Source organism: Schistocerca gregaria, chromosome 1 (genome assembly GCF_023897955.1).
Source record: "Schistocerca gregaria isolate iqSchGreg1 chromosome 1, iqSchGreg1.2, whole genome shotgun sequence".
Taxonomy (NCBI): domain Eukaryota; kingdom Metazoa; phylum Arthropoda; class Insecta; order Orthoptera; family Acrididae; genus Schistocerca; species Schistocerca gregaria.
In genome coordinates, this window is record NC_064920.1 from 596,957,573 (window position 1) to 596,972,492 (window position 14,920).

Sequence of the window (14,920 nt, forward strand, 5' to 3'; positions counted from 1 at the left end):
ACTCGGTAATCAGAAAAAATATTTTTTTTATAAGTTTAAAAAGCGTTGCCAATATTAGAAGCATACTACCACAGGTGATGAACATTATTCAACATAAGACCATATTGGCGCCAACCATTGCCTGGAATTAAGGATAAACTTTTTCAAACAGCATAATTGATTTAGCTCTGTGCAGAAATGAGCCTTGAACACAAAAATTGAGGAAGAACTTGAAAATATAAAAAAAAATTGTTGCTACAGATAAAGATATAAAAGATATTATAGGCAAGGAAAAATGGCTATGGAAATCCTCTTTAAATGATAAGATACTCGTAATGGAGACAGTTAAATTAGAACTCTTAGCTGGCTAATGACAATCCCCCGTCTGATACAAATTGTTTATCTGCCAACAAGTTTCAAAACAACACTACTGGAAAATGAAATATGCATTCGGGTCGTACGGATTCATTTTACCTGCGGTTCTCCTAAATTATTTAAACTGAGTAACAGGTCGAGTACTTGGACTGCGACAAAGCTGCTTCCCTTCTGTTCGGTGTCCCTATTACCTAGTTGACTATTTCAATAACAGCTTTCTTTTCCTTTCCTCCAGGAAGAAACTTCAACTTTGACGTGACATTGTCTAACAGGATGTTAAAAAAATATACTGATGCAAAAAAAAATCGCAAACCAAGTAGGAATTGTGCGACGTAAACGAAAGTTGATACATGTATTTCTACATCTGAAAGCTGATGTATATTCAGATTTCGCACCTGTCGCATGTCAATGGCATCAGCACAACTGACCTTTCTTTACCATCAAAATTCAAACTTGGCGCCAGTTCCTAGGAAGAGGTTGCAGTCAGGTAACTTAGGTTAGTGGAGGTGGCCCAAGTGATCTATCTTCCTGCGATTTTCTTAGGTTAGTAGAGGTAACTGTGGTATGATGCATTATCCTGATGATAATAATATAATGAGCTTCCCGCCATTTTTTTTTTTGGGGGGGGGGGGGGGGGAAGGCAGGTGTTATGTATGTTGAGATAGCGCAATTGGCCTTCTTCCTGCCAAAATTCAAACTTCCCACCAAAATCAGCAATCTTCAATGACGTCACAGCCGTCATCTTGGATGACATCATGCACTGTTGCGAAGTCTACACGCCGCCATCTTGGATAACGTCATCGCCGCCATCTTGGATACATCTGGCAACAATGCAGAGTGCACCAGAAAATAGGTTGCCCCAATATGTATGAAGAAGTTCTGTGTTGACTCTTTCTTTGGACTTTCGTCTCGGAATTTCGTAAGAGAATATGTTTTAAGGATATTAAGATAATTCCACTGAAGGTGCTCAGCTTTAACGTGTCCATTAGCATGGGGGTAGTATTATTATTACAAAATGGTTCACATGGCTCTGGGCACTATGGGACTCAACATCTGACGTCCCCTTGAACTTAGAACTATTTAATCCTAACTAACCTAAGGACATCACACACATCTATACCTAAGGCGCGGTTCCAGACTGAAGTGCCTAGAACCGCTCGGCCACATTGCCTGGCCATTATTATTACAGCAGTGGAGTCACGTTAACACAAAGACAAAAGATTTTCGATTGACCGCACCTGGCTTGTAGCTCACTATAGAACTAGGACTGTTACTGAGTCATTACAAAGAGAAAAGATTTTAAAACGGGTATAGTTGGTTTGTTGTTTCATCCACATTTGTAAACAAAAATATCGTTCATGTATTCGATATCAGAAGTAACACTGACTGTATGATTTTGAAGAATCTTGAGGGGATTATGTAGCTACGAAGTTGCAGTTCATTCATTGCAGCAATAAGTCTGTCAGAAAGACAAATATTTTTAAAAACCAGTGGAAATTGTTACACGACTACTCTTTTTAAACCATAGATGAGTTCCCATGCATTTTGAGGTGGTGTGTGTGTGTGTGTGTGTGTGTGTGTGTGTGTGTGTGTCTGTGCGTGTGTGTATATTAGGTGTCAAAAGGAGTGAGAAAATCATACAGCGGGATCAAGAGGCAGGGAGGCAGAGCTCTTATACACAATTAAAAACGACTTCCAGTATCATTAAACGTATCCGCAACTGTGAATATGGACAACTAACAGCTGTAGAATGGAATGACAATGAAAATTTGTGCTGGACCAGGACCGCGCGGGCAGTAACATTACCATTTGGCTATCTGTGTGCGACGCACCGCCAGACCCAAGATTCCATATGTTGTCAACTATGCGTCTAAAAGCTGCACTACGTATGTTTTCGTACAGGTAAGGCAGTTTACTCGAAAGCCGGGAGTCGGCGGATAAATACAATATTGCAGTGCCTGTGTTATTCTGAATCACGATGAAAAGTTGCTTTTTGCATCGTAATTCTGAACAGTACAGGCACTGCACTATCGTACTTCCAGTTCCAGTGAATGGCAAAATAGAGCTAATTATTTTTTTTACATTTACAGTTTTTGAATTCAAGGATGTTCTATTGGATACGTATTTATCTTTAGAGACAAGCTTGTTCACTTTTTTATTTTAAATAGAAAAGGGGAATCCCCTGTGAATACTTCGTATAGTTCTGTTTACCATCGTTGGAGACCTTTAGACGGTTGTAATGGCTTTTTCATTGACGATCGCGCTGACTGCGTACTCATGGCGAATCAGGTCCTATCCCGACACAGCACTGGAGTCACCAGCGGGTTGCCCCGGGCGGGCGCGAACCACAGGTCGGTGGCGGGGGCAGGGTGTGGCCAGCGGCGTGCGCCTGGCTAGCGCGACTGGGCGCAGACATTAAGTGGCTGTTCCGGCCGCGGAGAGGAGCACCCGACAGCGACGTCGACAGCGACAGCGACAGCTCCGGACGCCGCTCAGTGACATCCGCCGGCTGAGCACCAGGTGAGGCAGCCACCACCCGCCTCTCGCTGCTTGTAGCGATCTCAGCGGCCCGAGTATCCGTGTCTCACTCCATCAATTTCTCAATAATTATTTATACCACGTTTTTTTATTAACGACATGGAGCTCAGTCCAGTGCATGTGCGTTATGACTACAGTTGCAGCACTGACTACTTTATGTAACACTGTGTAATTACTATTTCTCTTCATGTGATTAATGTACAAGATATTACATATTTAACACATGACTACTTTTTCTGGGCCTCATCGTAATGAAAATATACGTTCTGTATACAACCACTGTATGTGGATCAATTATTTCCGCGATATCCTCTTATTCGAGGATCTAGTCGGACGAAGTACGAAAGAAAGCTACTACAGAGTTCGGAAGGCTGGAGAAATGTATTAGCGGAGGGATAATTGGTGTGTGGATAGTGTAGTTGCAAAAAAGTATTGCCAGTGAAAGACAAGTGTCTGGGTTAGAAATTCGGTCTTTTACATACGTTTAATATATCACGGACTTTTAAATGCATTTCTTACGTATTTGTAGGCATTATTACATTGTTTTCCGTTGTTACGAATGTATTGCGTAAAGGGAATCTGTAGCAAACAGGTGGGACCGTATATTATTGTTGTCGCTGGAAATCCGTTGCGCCGTTCTCTGTTACATGGATGGATGCGTCTAATGGTCGCTCATTTAGGTAAATCATCATTCCGCTATCATTATGGCACGTCTACCATTATGAAATGTGTTATTTTGTGCATGCAACTATACAAGATCAATACAATATAACAGCTCACAATGTTAAGCTTTATAGCATGCATACACATCTGTGACATAACTAACGTTCTGAATCAACGCTGGCTTGTTGCTGCTTATCTCAAAAAGCGTTTCATAGAGCGCGACGTGTAAATACACTAACGACAGAGCGTTTTTACAATTAGAACTTTACTACAGGGTAGACCCGGAGTAAAACTGCATATTGTTAACTGTTAAATGATTTTGCGATAGTGGGTTTCGTTAATATGCAATGCGAAGGATATTAACAGTGCTTTCATATTTCTTATCACGACGTCTTCACATTGATCTTACACAGCGTGTCACAAAAAGGTGTAAAATTGTGCAAAATTCAAGAACTGTAATTGTTTCTTTCTTTCAGCGAGGTCTGATGTCAGCCACTACATTTATAGTTTTGATATGTTGGGGAAAGTCGATACAGAAAAATGTAGAAACTTATAATTAACAGCAAAAAGTATTGTGCGATAGTTTAAAAATGTTTAAAAAATATTTTGCAACTGAAACCACAACTGAGATTCTCCCAACACCTGTAATTTCCATTGTTTACATTACGTTCTCTCTCTCTCTCTCTCTCTCTCTCTCTCTCTCTCTCTCTCTCTCTCTCTCTCTCTCTTCCCTCTCTCCCCCTCTCTCTCTCTGCGTGCCTGTGGAGAAGTGTGTGTCAGTCTCATTCACTCGTATGCACTGGTTGCGGAATACTATTCGTGTTGTGTCTATATTCAAGAAAACTTTCTTCTAATTGTAACGCAGTGCTACTTCCGAATAGAAAGTTGTGTCGCAAACGCGTCTAGAATATCATTTGCATGACGTAATGTCACTGTGATGCAGAAAACGCTTGTCTCTCTGTTATTCTATTTCTGATTGGCAGCTAAACATCTTAAACATCAAATCAGAACCTTCTGAAGTCACTATGAATGACCACAAGAACATCAGTACAGGGTTGCAAGCATTTCTACGATTAATACCGAAGAACAACAGCTCTTGAGATGGAGGCATTGACAGCATAGCAGTGCAGCTGAAATTTAAATTCTAATTTTATATAGCTGGGCACTATTGATTGTTGGTCAACGTTTCTATGTTGGTGCGGCAGGTCTTCATAGTTCGATTGTGCGAACTTTCGTAATGCGGCGGTGACTTTCGAGTCGTAAGGTGGTTCCGAAGAGGTAACTTGCCAGTAAATAACGGAATTTTAATCAAGATCGCTTGCAGGAGTGTGATCGAAATGCGTTTGATCATATTCGATGCAATGTGTTTGGAAAGTAATCATTCAGTGCAACGACAAGGAAAAACTCTTGTTTACTAGCTAAATAAAGTTAGAAAACAGCCACTTTAAAAGGCAGTGTTCTGCTCTCCATCGAACAGAGGTGCACAATAACCTGCAGCATTTAATCCGTCTCAAACTCACAGAATATGTAATTTTGGTAACTGTGACATTTTTCAAAGCTCATTTTATCATTAGGCACAAATTAAGCATACTTTCGTAGGTAACGCTGTCTATGCTAGCGTGTTGAATGTTTCCAGAGACACACATGTGTTTAAAAATTCTACACTTTCTCTTGTGCTTGTGATTCAAGCATCATTCCATTCAAAAATAGGAGGGGGTAACTTAAAAGTAGCGATTTCAAGTTTATTTAGGGTTCGTTGAAGTATATTTCCAGACATAGTTTCATCAGAAAAGGGGTCACCAAGGGAACGAACCTACGAATCACAAGTAACTTCAGTAAAATCCATATGAAAGAATTCGACTGGGTTTCATGTGCTATATTACTAATACTCTACAATTCGTTAACAACTGAGCAATCAAATAAATATGAAAGCAGGGGATAGTAGGAATAATGGAGAACTACGTGAAAAACATGGGCGACTGGTGAGACAGCTACTTCGTATACGATTCAGAAACATATGACTTGGAATGGGAGAAGAAACTGAAGATAAAACATGTAGGGTCTCATAAGTAAGCCAAGTAAAATACGGAGGATGTTGTAAATGGTGAATGCGTATAGAAGAAAATATTACTAAAGTACAGGAAACGATGAAGGACGGCATAAAACCAATAGAAAGAGAGACAAAGAGAGCTCAGATTACTTGCATGGCTCCACGAGGTATTGAAAAACTAATAATTTTAAAACGTGTTCAAGAAACATGGCAGAAATCAATTCGAACCACCTGCTCTGCGACACTAGACGTGCAGCAATATACCACATTTAAAAAAAAATGAAGTTATAAGTGACTACCACAGATAATTTTTACCTCTGTGCTGTAAAGTAACTATTTTTACCTCTTGAAGCAACAGATAAAATTAAACAAAAATGGAAGAACTCCGGAATTTATCGAGAGGCATGTAACTAGTGCAAGGTTAAAATTTCTGTACTTCGCAAAAGGCAGCATTGATTACAATTTTGGAATCTGTTATTATGGTATAGACATATATATCTCTGCAACATAATCGAATTGTCATTTTATCTGAATGTAAAGAGTATGAAAAACAGCTGAAAACATTACCATCAGGATCATTCACTATTGTTAACAGCAAGTTTTCGTGTTGCCTTTATTACGTTCAAAGGAGAAAACTGGAGTCCCGTCCTGTACGTAAATTTTTTGTTTGAGATGATTATCGACAACGTAATCACACAACATGTTAGTAAAGATCTAGAATCCGCTACTTCTTTCGCAACAGTTAATAAAGGGAACACTGAGTTCAAACTGCGCCATATTTATCTTGAAGATGATCGAACGATCCTATCCTCCAATTACAAGCATATGAGATAAGGAGTAAAACACATTTTTCAACAGAAATTAGTTACGACAAATTTTGTTTCAAGATAAGTGCCACTTTTTTTGACATCTAAATTACAGAAAATATAAAATCGAATCTTTCAACGATGAACTGATCCTATTAAACCGATTTCCAAGAGTTCTGTGAGCCGATTTGTTGGTGTGTAGCATACTCGTAGACAGCACCTACACTTTAGTACGATAGAGGATTTCCAGAATCAACGTCAGGCCTTTAGCTAGACTTTGTAGAAACATTGGAAGTGTACATAGACCTGTAATGTGTTTACGACGAAAACAAAGCGCATTTTGAAAATTTATAGAACAGGAGCCAATCAGTACCGTACCCTTGAAAATGTGACAACTATATATTTCGTTGCTATTTCCGAGTGGTGAACAGAGGTGCACGACGTCATGTGTGCCTGCACGTGAAGCTTGGCCTCGCTGCCGGAGAACCCCGCCACGATACGCTCGTAGAGTAATTGCACGCCGAGCGTAGCAGACGGCGCGATGTGCGTGACCCTCGCATGCGGCCGGCGGTGAACCCTGGCGTGTAGCCGCGCACAGTGTTTTCGATGCTGCCGCTGCCGCTGCTGTTGCGGCAGGGTCGTTAGGAGGCGTCAGCCGACGGCCGATGGCCTGGCCTTGAGATCGCAACGGTCGTCATTAGCAGAGGAGGCACAGCCGCAGGCGATTAACAAAACATTTAACGTATAACGAAACAGGTAGCCGAGAACCTGCTGGTTTTCCAATTAAATGTTTGTATATTCGATTCGAAACTGGAACTATATTTGAATGAATACCTGGACAAGCTAATGTACCCCCTACATCTTACTGAAACTGGTTCGGTTGGAAAACAAAGTAGGGAAAGAAGAGCAGGGAAAGAAGAGCAGCTATTAGCGACTAAACCCGAATTGTAGAACAATTTGAAAGAAAATCTCCCGTGCCCTACCCAATCGATTTAAGGAAATATAGATATTGAAGCAGAGAGCTGTGATAGGGGTACAAGAACTCACGAATTACTGACTTGCCCCATACTAACTTGTTACATCATTCATTTGACAACTGAATTTAATAATGCTCATTTCTGAGATTGAATATGTATCTCATACTTAAGGAAGTGAATACTCTGTCATGTACCATCGTAATATTATCCGTAATATTCACCGACTAATCAGCATCTCTACATCAGCCTTCGTAAGTCTATTGTTCCAGTAGATGAGGCACCATATATTTCAGCATCTTGTTATTCATTTATGTAACAAAAGTAACGTTATCAGACATGCTATTTGAAACTTTCGTTATCAGTTCCGTCTTGTAGGACAAATAGAAACGAACTGGCCAAACTACCTTTATATCGATAACATTTTTATATCGTAAGCCGTCGAAGCTGTTCGGAGATTTCAAAAATACGCACATCAAAAGAAGTTCTGCATCACCTTGGTTCCCAGAACTCCTGAAGATAGACGTTGACTGTGGATATTGTATCACAGACACGGTCCCTTTGACTGTTCAGAGATGTCACTAAACCCACCCAAAGATGTAAACAACCATGCATGAGAAGCACCTATTAGACGGAGGGGGTCTGACAGCCGAACAGTTCCAGGCATTCCACCAGGAAGCAGCTACACAGCTCGTGTTGACTGTAGTTCAACCATACCTAGAAGGTTGTAAGTAGGCTGTTTAGATTTTCTTATTGGCAACGCCGCTTAGCGCTCGGTATGAAAAATCACTGGCTGTGCTGTGCGCAGTCTGTGTTTAGTTTGCATTGTTGTCTGCCATTGTAGTGCTGTGCAGCGGCAGCTGGATGCTAACAGCGCGTAGCGTTGCGCAGTTGGAGGTGAGCCGCCAGCAGTGGTGGACGTGGGGAGAGAGATGGCGGAGTTTTGAAATTTGTAAGAATTGGTGTCATGAACTGCTATATATATTATGACTAGTGAGGTAAATACATTGTTTGTTCTCTATTAAAATCTTTCATTTGCTAACTATGCTTATCAGTAGTTAGTGCCTTCAGTAGTTTGAATCTTATATTTAGCTGGCAGTAGTGGCGCTCGCTGTATTGCAGTAGCTTGAGTAACGAAGATTTTTGTGAGGTAAGTGATTTGTGAAACGTATAGGTTATTGTTAGTCAGGGCCATTCTTTCGTAGGGATCTTTGAAAGTCAGATTGCGTTGCGCTAAAAAATATTGTGTTTCAGTTTAAGCACATTCGTGTATAATTGTTCAAAGAGGACGTTTCACATAGACCAGTCGTGTACAATTTTTCTAAGGGGACGTTTCATAAGGTCATTACCGTGGTTCGATCGCATCCACATTGTTACTTTGTGCCTGGAAGGGCTCTCATAAAGTGAAGAGCCCAGGCGTCTCGGAGTGAACCACAGCGATGTTGTTCGGACATGGAAGAGATATAGAGAGACAGGGACTGTCGATAATATGCCTCGCTTAGGCCGCCCAAGGGCTGCGAGTGCAGTGGATGACCGCTACCGACTGATTATGGCTAGGAGGAACCCTGACAGCAACGTCACTATGTTGAATAATGCTTTTCGTGCAGCCACAGGACATCGTGTTAGACTCAAACCGTGCGCGATAGGCTGCATGATGCGCAACTTCACTCCTGACGTCCATCGAGGTACATCTTGGCAACCATGACACCATGCAGCGCGGTACAGATGGGCTCAACAACATGCCGAATGGACCGTTCAGGATTGGCATCACATTCTCTTCACCGATGAGTGTCGCGTATGTCTTCAACCAGACCATCGTCGGAGACATGTTTGAAGGCAATCTGGTCAGGCTGAACGCCTTAGGCACACTGTCCAGCGAGTGCAGCAAGGCGGAGGTTCTCTGTTTTTTTGGCGGTGGTATTATGTGGGGCCGACGTATTCCCCTGGTGGTCACAGAAGTCGCCCTAACAGCTGTACGAATGCCATCCTACGACCGATAGTGCAACCATAACGGTAGCATACAGGCGAAGCATTCGTCTTCATGGGCGACAATTCGCGCTCCCATCGTGCACACCTTGTGAATGACTTCCTTCAGGATAACGACAACGCTCAACTAGAGTGGTCAGCATGTTTTCCAGACGTGAACCTGTCGAACATGTCTGACATAGAGTGAAAGGGCTGTTTATGGACGACGTGACCCACAAACCACTCCTAGGGATCTACGCCGAATCGCCGTTGAAGAGTGGGACAACCTGGTCCAACAGCGCCTTTATGAACTTGTGGGTACTATGCCACGACGAATACAGGCATGCATCTATGCAAGCGGACGCGCTACTGGGTATTAAAGATACCGGTGTGTACAGCAATATGGAGCACCACCTCTGCAGGTCTCGCTGTATGGTGGTACAACACGCAATGTGTGGTTTTCACGAGCAATAAAAAGGGCAAAAATGATGTTTATGTTAACCGCTATTCAAATTTTCTGTACAGATTCCGGAACTCTCGGAACAGAGGTGATGCAAAACTTTTTTGATGCTTGTATATACATGGCGTGCACCACGTCACTATGGAGGAGGGGACGGAAGGAGAGCTTCCAGTTTTAGATCTTTTCGTAGAGCAAAAAATGATGGCAACTCGATCGACACCACGCTGACAGAATTATAGAAACATATGAGGCAGAAAACATTACCATGTCTAATACGGTGTAGAAAAACTGTTTTCATTGAAAGCAGCTTCCAATCGTCTCGCAGTGGGTAAATACAGGTCCTGTGGTTTTCAAGTGTAAATAGTACTGAGATATGGTGACTGTGGCGAGGGCTGGCGACGCTTCATCCTCGTGCTCACAAAATCTGTCCTGGACCATGCGAGCTGTGTGAATAAGGGCGCTGTGGTCTTGGAACAGAGCATCAACATACGTGCGAAGTGGCGCAGTGGATAGCACACTGGACTAGCATTCAGAAGGACAACTCTTCAAATCTGCTTCCAGCCATCCAGACCAACGTGTCTGATTTCAGGCAAATACCGGGATGACTCCCTTGAAAGGACACAACCGATTTCCTTCCCCAACCTTAAAACTTTTCACCCCTGTGCCGCGTCTATAACGACGCAATGTCGACGAGACCTTGAAGCCTGATCTTTCTTCCTTCCTGTCTACAGCGCCACCACTGGGAAACAGCCAAAATGGTCACATAATCCTTGACAGTAAAACGATCTTCCAGTGTAACAGTATAGCTCATGAAATACCGCTTTGTCGCTGTCCAAAACATCAGTGAACCCCAACCACGTTCCAGTATTCGGACGTAAACTCGATCACAAGTTGTAAACAGAAACAAGACACATCGGACCAAAGTGAATTTCTGCCATTGCTCCGTAGTCCAGGTTTTATAGTTTCGGCACCAGGTTTTCCCGTTACAGTCATTTACGTCACAGATGAGTGGCTTCGCAATTCCAACTCGCCCAGCAATTCCTTGCTTATGAAGCTCACTTCGTGTTGTTTTGGTGCTAACAGCGTTCGCAAGTGTTACAGTCAGCTCTGCTATGACTTTTGCAGGTGTAGTCGTCTAATTTTTTGCCGCAGTTCTCTTCAGTGACAGTCCGTCACAACACACTTATATCTGACATAATGCACTCACAATCAAAAAACACTCTGATCTGAACACGACTGACATTTTTGACGTATTAAGTACGTTGCACATGTGCTGTTCGTCGTCAGATACAACACCACAACTAGCAAGCTTAGCTTGCGTCTTCATTTAGGGTTAAACATGCATTTATTTCGGAGTTTCCAGCCCCTGCAGCTCAGAGCTTGCACCACCCTAATATTCCTTCCTTCCTTCGACACAGAAGCAACAGTATGAGTTAATCCTTGCAGTTTCAGAATGCTATGAAGCTCACCAATGTGGCATTAAAATATAATCATTTGTTGCAACAAACCGTTTGTTTAGAAAAACCAACGGGTGCTGAACACAACCTCAGGAGTAAACATCAAATTATCATTGATGATAAAAATGTCCCGTTCATCATTGCACAGCGAATCTCTCGTCCTGGGGGCTACAGAAATCAGAATGTACAACAATAACTTTAACCAGGAAAGTGATGTAGTGTTAGTGTTGAATGGAAGCTTACAGAAAAATTTGCAAATTCTTTAAGTTGTACCACGAGCCACTAGGCTCGCAGAAATCAATACGATCCTTGGTAAGATGGCATAGTGATGCCACTGCCTTATCAATTACTTCCATGATAGTAGCAGTCATTATATTCAGTTGTTCGTTACGTGGGGGCCATCACCTAAAATACGAGACTATTTTTTAACTTCAGGCAGCAAGAACGTATAAAAACTTTTACACAATAATGTTGACCCGAGAAATATCGTTCTCAGTATACATTAAGATTCGTCAAAATCGCAATATTCAAGCTCGGAGGATGTCTAGAACAGGACGGACGATGCGGACGTATGATAAGGCAAGGCAGTCCCCTTTGTTGTATGAGTGAAAACATCAATGATATGTGAAGTTCATCATATGAAGAACCAATACGCCTCATTGCTGACATGGGACACAACACCAGCATTTGACACAGTTTAAAACGTAGATTGATTTGTCTCCCGGTAAAGAGTTTAACATACCATGGCATTTTGGTTCGTGCGTGAAGGGCATTTGCGGAACTGTTGTGAATGTTTGTGTGTGTGTGTGTGTGTGTGTGTGTGTGTGTGTGTGTGTGTGTGTGTGTGTGTGTGTGTGTGTGTGTGTGACTGCACACTGAAGCGCCAAAGAAACTGCTATAGGCATGCGTATTCAAATAAAGAGACAAGTAAACAGGCAGAATACAGCGCTGCTGTCGGCAACACCTATGTGTGTGTGTGTGTGTGTGTGTGTGTGTGTGTGTGACTGCACACTGAAGCGCCAAAGAAACTGCTATAAGCATACGTATTCAAATAAAGAGACAAGTAAACAGGCAGAATACGGCGCTGCTGTCGGCAACACCTATACAAGTCAACAAGTGTCTGGCACAGTTGTTAGATCAGTTAGTGCTGCTACAGTGGCAAATTAACAAGATTTAAGTGAGTTTGCACGTGGTGTTACAGTCGGCACACGAGCGATGGGGCACAGAATTTCCGCGATAGCGATGAAGTGGGGATTTTCCGGTACGACCATTTCACGAGTGAATATCAGCAACCCGGTAAAATATCAGATCTCCAACATTTCTGCGGCCGGAAAATGATCCTGCAAGAACGGGACCAACGACGTGACAGAAGTGCATTCCTTCCACAAATTGCTCCAGATTTCAATGCTGGGTCATCAATAAGTGTCAGAGTGCTTGCTACTCAACGAAACATCGATATGGGCTTTCGGAGCCCAATGCCCACTAGTGTACCCTTGACTGCACGACACTAAGCTTTACGCCTCGCCTAGGCCCGTCAACACCGACATTGGACTGTTGATGACTGGAAACATGTTGCCGGCTCCGACGAGTCTCGTTTACAATTGTATCGAGCGGAGGGGCGTTTACAGATATGGGGACAACCTCATGAACCCATTAGCCCTGCATGTCAGGAGGGGGCTATTCAATCTGGTCGAAGCTCTATAGTGGTGTGGGGCGTGTGCCGTTGGAGTGATGTGGGACCCCTTGATAGGTCTAGATACGACTCTGGCAGGTAACACGAATGTAAGCGTCCTGTCTGATCACCTGAATCCATTCGTGTCAATTGTGCGTTCCGACGAACTTGTGCAATTCCAGCAGTACAATGAGACATCCGACACGTCCAGTGTTGCTACAGTATGGCTCCAGTAACACGCTACTGAATTTATATACTTCCGCCGGCTAATAAAATCCCAGGACGTGAACATTATTGAGCATATTTGCGATGTCTTGCAACGTGCTGTTCAGAAGAGACCTCCACAGTTTCGTACTATTACGGATTAAGTGCAGCCCTGCATGGTCTATGGTGTCAGTCCCCTCCGGCACTACTTCAGACATTAGTCGAGTCTACGCAACTTTTGTTTTGTGGCACTTCTGCGTGCTCTCTGGGGCCCTACACGATATTAGCCAGGTGTACCAGTTTTTTTGGCTCTTTGGTGTAGTTAGCAGGACATGGTCAGACTCAGCAATCACGGAGTGTTAGTGACATGTAGTCTAGTAAAGCTGCTAATACAAGTTTTTTATATTTTATTTTATTCCAGTCGCAAACATCTTTCTTAGTGTTGTCATCGGCTAGTTCTAAATTTAACCTCATTCGCATAGGGCATTCCGTGATACTTCTTCCGCCAAAACAGTGCTTCGAAGCAACGACAAAAACACGCGTCCGTATGTACCACTTTGGCCAATGTAAAAATTATCATAAAAAGGAAAACAAACTTACTTGCCTGTGCGCAGAAATAGTTCTGTTGCAGGAACACCGTCTTTGGGTACAGGGCCCCTGAACACCGTCACGTTAATTGTTACTACCTGGGCATGGTGACGTAATGAGGGCTTCCAAATAAGAGTACTTCCGTTTTAAAGAATCTGATATCATGATTAGTTCTGACGTGACGTCTTTCTTCAGTAGAGTGTCACTGATGGAGTCTCTTGAACTTTAAGCAAAACGTTTGCTTCCAGAATCCTGGTGCTGTTCAAACATATCCTAAATTCAGTACTTGGCAGTTCAAATGATTTGTATTTCAGCACAACCGCACAAATTAGGTACGAGTAACATCAGCTAGATTCTGTAAGTAAGGGAAGATTACGCAGCAGATTTCTCATTCACAAATCTCAAATGAATGTTGGTGTTTGTGAGGAGATAATAGTATGCCTTATGTAAGGAAGAGAAAAGTTTGTCAGCACATGTCTGAATTTGACAGCGGCAGGATCGCTGCCTGTCGAGAAGTCAGTTCATCGATTCACGGTATTCCTATGCTGTTCAGGAATTGAATCAGGAACTCGGCTCCCATAGTGAGATAGATATCGACACATAACGTGTGATGAGTCTGAGGCGCTATGGGTGCCACTACAGCGACTGTTGCTGCAACGCCTCTTGATGCGGCAGCAAAGAAAGCCATAGCAACAACGGTGCGCCAAATGTGGTATCATGTACGTCTTGCACATGATTAGCTGTACTGCGAACAGAATAATGATGGATATATCCGCATGTGGAGGCTCAAAAGAGAGCCTCGTCAGATTGCATTCGATAACGTCATAGAGGTCCAGCACATGGTGTGACGATGTGGTGTGACACTGGGCGAACAACACGGTCTCCTCTGCTTCACATAGCCAGCAATTTGGTCAGCAAATGTCACAATTCTGACGTTTCAAGATTGGCGACTGTCATATTTTCGAGTTCTCTATGATGTTATCTTTCAACAAAATAACGCAATACCACCTCTTATTGCCTGTGCTATCTTGACCTAACTTCAGTGTTCGACTTTTACGCTGACCACCAACTTCGTCAGATACGTCACCGATTGAATACGTCTTATGTTGAGTTGATGATTGATTGGCACACCACTAAACGCCAGCTCATAGGACAGCTAAAATATGGGACTGAGCTGAAGTAGCATGGA

General features: G+C 42.7%; 1 protein-coding gene across 1 annotated transcript in view; it reads left to right on the forward strand.

The window, feature by feature from the left end:
- Nucleotides 1–2,775: 2,775 nt before the first annotated feature.
- LOC126358228 (uncharacterized) overlaps nucleotides 2,776–14,920 on the forward strand; it is a 230,950-nt gene continuing 218,805 nt past the window's right edge. Inside the window, exon 1 of the mRNA XM_050007530.1 lies at nucleotides 2,776–2,874. The gene's annotated coding sequence lies outside the window, so the exon portion shown is untranslated. The remainder of the gene's footprint in view (nucleotides 2,875–14,920) is intronic.